Source organism: Periophthalmus magnuspinnatus, chromosome 14, assembly GCF_009829125.3.
Source record: "Periophthalmus magnuspinnatus isolate fPerMag1 chromosome 14, fPerMag1.2.pri, whole genome shotgun sequence".
Classification (NCBI taxonomy): Eukaryota; Metazoa; Chordata; class Actinopteri; order Gobiiformes; family Gobiidae; genus Periophthalmus; species Periophthalmus magnuspinnatus.
In genome coordinates, this window is record NC_047139.1 from 28,398,615 (window position 1) to 28,404,614 (window position 6,000).

Here is a 6,000-nt window from a genome sequence, read left to right on the forward strand (position 1 = left end):
AAACAATATGTTTTAATAATTTCATTATATTTTCAGTTGTATTTTTAGTAATAGTTTAGATCTGTATGTAACAGAAGAGTTTTTTGTTTTTTTTAAATAATTGTTGTATGTTAAAATGGCATTGCTTTTGAATATTTTGGCAACAATTTCCAGCCTAGAACTTTAGATTCTTAGTAATAATTTCACTTTAAAAACAAAGTTGATATGTGTTGTGAAAGCATCAAATCCTCAGCAAGTAATTATTTCAATTTTGGGATCATCTGCTATTACATCGTTGGAGAGAGCGTGCAGTTTGGTCCTGGTGACTTCACAGTCTGTGGCAGGTTAAGCTCTTATTTTTACAGATGAAATGTGCAGCACCCACAGGCTTTATGGTGAAATTATTTTCATCCCCCTGGTGCCCGAGAAAATTATTGTCATTTTAAATTTGTTTTCGTCTGTTGATAACTAACACAGGTCTGGAATTTTTATATGTTTTAAACAAGAGCCAATAGTGGGTTGTCAATGATGGGTTGCAATACATCTTGATCATTTTAGTTTTTGTATGGCAGTGGTAATGCAAATCTGCAATAGTCATATCAAGTTGTATCAAAATGTGCCTAAAACTCAACCTGGACTGCTGAAACTAACTTTGGGACCAGAACTAACATGACTAAATCAGGTTTCACCAGATCAGTAGACAGTCTTATACAACTATAATCAGGACTGAACATGTCTACAAAGTAGACTGCAGTAATGTTGAATTAAATCAGGACATAAACAGTGTCCCACCAGCTGAAGCTTATGTTCCACCATTGCTGCTCTCACAGTTTAAGAACCACTGCATTATGTTGGTATGGTGGTCCTGCCACTTTTGTCCCATAATATTGGCTTAAACGGCCAAAAGCGCAGTGAAAACTGTATCAGATCGTGCTCAGACCCATTCCCTTAAATCCTCTTTCTCTGTGAGAGCTTTGGGGAGAACCGCAGGAGCCAGTATTATCTTGGTCTTTAAACCTAAGAAGGCATCTCTTTTCAAACAGCATAGTGAAAATGCATCTTAACCACCCCGCACCCTGCTGTGCACCAATCCGACTGTGAATGATTTGGTCTTTATGCATCCCAGATAAAGGGGACGAACGTGCACCGCCCAGATTTTTGGAATTGTCCAACACAAACATTTTGACGGGTGCCAGCTGGGATTTTCTTCTTCATTTTTCCAGGACAAAGGGTTGAGCAGAAGAATGGCAGAGTGGAAGACGCAGCAGGCTCAAATGAATAATAAAGTATGAACATGGAGGAAGCGTTTTGATCCCAGACTGCAGGCCTGAGCTGTCATGTAGTAATGAAGCTAACAAATGACACTGACAAAGTCCTCTGCGGCTACAGCGAGGAGACCGTTACACTGTAGGGGCAACACTGAACACATGGGTCAGGTGCATGCTACTTAAGGCTGGGCTGCACACAAATAGGTCTGTTATGGTTAGCTCTGTTAGGTCGTAAAATATAAAATATAATTGGGTAAACTTTAGGTTCCATTTGATCCAAAAACTAAACCTCAAAGGGATAGAGAACAAAGAATAAAGATGATTTGTTGTGTTATGGTATAAAATGACAAGTATTTATATTTGATTAGAGCATTCAAAAAGGCAACAATTCATTTTACCGTTGCCTTAATTCAATATAACTACCACATTAACCCATGAAATTAGACCCCAGGAACCATCTGAACCTCCTTCTTAGCATAGTAGCTCTGATAGATGGCTAAACTGAGCAAAGTATCTTGTAGTTGTACTTTTGTGTATACAGGAAAGTCCCATCAGGATTTGAACAAAGTGTAAAATGACATCATGAGAAAATGGTTTATTCAAAGCTCAGGCCACGTTTTGGAGCCTTAGGTCCATTATTGTGTGGGTTGGATTTCACATCATGTCCACGTTTGGTTATGTTGGCTCCTTTATTGACATTTGCACTGCAGCGCCACTGGGAGGAAACTGTAAAATGTCACGCCTGACTGACTGATGCTAGAGCTGCTCCAGGTCCACTGTAAAAATGACTTACGCCAAAAGTAACTACTACAAGGGAAATGAGTGTTTTTTTAAAAGCAAACATACCTTTTTCCAAATCATGTGCTTTATAGGTTCATTTCCCGAATCATACACTTACTAAAGATAAGATGTAAGATCTATTAAGAGTGAAATGTGATCTGTTTGATGAGGTGTTAGTACTTTATGTCTACTACCACTCCCTCCCTGTCTACACACATGGTTGTAGTAGGCCTGTAGTAGGGCTAGGTTGCACCAGTCAAAAACTACATGCGCTTAAGTGAGCTCAAAAGATTCTCAAAGTAAATATACCTTTTTCCAAATCCTAGATGATACGCTATGTTTTTTGGGTTTTTTTTCCTCTAGATGTTATACTTTTTAATGTATCTAAACATACAAATTGACTAAACTATTGCAAAGTAAACATATATCAAATTAAAAAGTGTCCACCAGCAATCTGACCAGAACTCTTACAACTTTTTGTCCAGTTTACAGATTTAAATTTCGTCTTTTGCTATGGATCAGACCTGGAGGGATTACACAGACATGACATTTAAAAAAATAAAACAACATTTGATATCAGCACATGGTTGGTCCAATTCCACAGTGCTTCAGCTGACTCCAAACACAGCCTCATGTTATCAGTCTTCATCTTTAGTGCTATTAAGCCTTTTTGTCACTCACGAAGGCTGCTCAAGGGAGTTTACATTTACTGTAATTAATAAGCTAAAGGTTGATATGAACAACATCAATAAGACCTTGTGTTCCAATAATCTATTTGTCTATTGTCTCATTTTGAAACTATAGGAGCTTGTTGAGTGATAATTAGAGAGGTTTTCTGCTCCATTAGTTGCATTTGATTTGAAAGTGCAGCCTATTATTAACATTAAACTAACAGTTGTAATGTGGTTGTTTATGGGCCATGGCGCTGACACACAATATGGAAGTGTATGCAGAGGGCCTCATTGTGTGTTTTTGAAAAGAGAAAATGGTTCCCCTGATGAGAGCTAGAGAGGAACTGTAAACTCAGCTCCTTGTGTAAGCAGCTCAGAGAAGAGAGAGAGCGCCATCTGCTGGAAGTACAGCAGAGGTGAAATGATAAAACTTGTTTGTGTCTGTGGAGATGTAACTTGTATTAAATGATGTATTTTGATGATGTATTTTTTATTACTATTAAAGAGATTAACGTAAAAACATGCTTTTTTTTTTTTTTTTTTTACTGTGAACAAGCTTGCCTCTCCTCAGATCTGACATGTAATTTGGGTTGGCGTTGTCCTCTACAACTTTAAGTAATATTGCAAATAACTGACATGAAAATGTGACAATCAGCTACATCAAAGTGCAACATTTTGACTAAAAATGAAGTATTTTGTATAAATACTTAAGTTAAATACTATGCTTTAAATTCAGCCAGGGTATAAATAATTTGAAGCTTGTATCAAAACAATGAAAATCTGTTATTATTACATTTTAAAATAGAAAAGACACTCACAGGAGTCAATTTTCCGAAAGCATTTTAAATTCATTTTATTATTTTATAGCTAATTTACAACAAGCGCTTCACTGAACTGGAACATTTTATTTTGCTTGATATTGTTCATTGTTAAATATATTCTTCTCTTCAGTTGATTTAGTAGTAACTTTTTGTAATCAGTCTTTTCTGTAAAAATTCATATATTTGATAAGGAATATCACACTATGATATGGATGGCTGAGAGAGATATTAAGAAATACATAGAACTCTCCAAAAATGAAAATTGAAAAACATAAGAACCCATTCATAAAGGTGACGTCGCCCGCGGTGGTCCTCTCATTGTGTAAGTGTCGATAATGTTGCTCTAGTGCTGGAGAGTGTGTGATAGTGTGCACAATGTCGACGTGTGTTTACTGGGCTGTAACCTTCACATCCTTCAATCACCTCTCAGCAAATCCACTCATCTTTATATACAACATTTCTGACCAAAACATCTGTCTGTGAAAAAATACAAAAATATACATACTTAAGATGAAACCAGTGACACGTTTAAATAAATAAATAAAAAAACTCATGATACCCATTCACAATCTCCAGCCAAGTCAATGTTAGCTGAAGTGAAATAAATAAACAGTAAATATGAATGATCACTTTGAGTTAACACTTCCAGCTTATAATTCCAAAATTATAAGTAAATACAAACACATGCTCAAGAACTGTGGATACCCTTTTCCTTATTCTCGATATAACGATCTGAGGCGATCACAGACAGTAGAAGAATGCCCCACTAAACTGTGGTGAAGCTCATGATGCACAAGATAGTAAAAAAAATAAAATAAAAATAAAACAACTTAATGATAATTTAATGCATTCCAAAGTTTAGACCTCTTGTCTAGTCTTGTTTCTTTTAATATACAGGTTTTAAAATTGCATCTATAGCCCTAATTGTATATAATTATAATATAGATATAAATAACACCAAATTCTAACTTAGGTGAAAGAGGAGACATGAAAAGAAAGTGAGTTTCAGTGCAACATAATGACACTGTTCTTGGACTGTCTGTGGTCAATACCTGTAGCTTAAAATGCCTCTCAGTGCAAACATTATAAATACAGTATTTAATCTTGATAAATCCATCTTCATTGCATAACATCATATAGCAGTATTGCACTACATCTGTGCGTGTCTCACTCACACACACTCACACCATCCCTTTAGTTTGTACACAATCACCAACAGTGGATGTTATAGGACACATATTGTTTCATTGATATATTTGGACAGTTTGCCTGTCCCCCGCACACACAAGCAGACGCACAGTCTCACAGACGCACAGCTGCATTGTACAAGTGTTGAGTTCTGTTCCACAAGGACTAATATGTCAAGCTCGAGTCGAGTGAGGGCGGCTCCACTATAATGAATATTTCTCTGTAGCTTCCTGCTGCAACATTAAGATGGGAATGTAAGTAAAGTCAACAACCAAACTGACCAAAAGAAACTAGTGGGAAATAGTTTGGAAGTGTTGATTTTTACAGACGCAGTCCCCTTACAAATAGGCATAAAAAAGTATATATATATGTGTGTGTGTATATTTATATATATATATATATATATATATATATATATATATATATATATATATATATATATATATATATATATATATATATATATATATATATATATATATATATATATATATATATATATATATATATATATATATATATATATATATATATATATATATATTAGGCCATTTAATAATGTGATCTAGCTTTGTTTTGCGTGGACAGTACAGAGGGAAAATTAGACAAGGAAAGTGAAAGTTAGAGAATAAGACCTGTTCCTCTCACACAGAGGAGTCCCTCACACCACATGACTGTAGTCTTCACTTTGTTCACTTTGGAGGGGACACAGAGCACACCATCAGAAATTTGCCATATTAATATTCAATCAATATATTTACTTGTGTACAGTTTAGTCTTTGTGTTACTTTGTTTCATTGGTATTTTTAGTCACATAAATGTGTTATTGTACATGCTACACAATAGTAACAATTGAAATGCAGCCAAATCTCTTAAACCATTGCAGTTTGGATTAATTTTAGCATGATAGATAACAGGCACTAGCACTGAGTCCCCATCAAAACATGATGAACACAGCCTTGTCAAACACACACAGACACACAAATGCCATGGCTTTTACTGTGTATGTTCTGTCCAGGGAGGAGCGGGGCAGCGGCTCAGGTGTGTCTGCAGCTAAAGGAGGGTCGAGAGGTGAGGGGTGCAGTGGTAGGTCTGTCACAATAATTACTAAGCGACCTATTGTTCAAAAATAAATGACTAACATTTTGGGTTTAGGTAATGATGCTGTGTACCTTTTATTTGCACTAGAGAGGCATTCATGGTAAAATTATTAACATACTGCATTATGTATACTACCAAACCTTTGTGTAATTGTGCTATTTATTTATAATATTTCATATGTATATTTTTTCT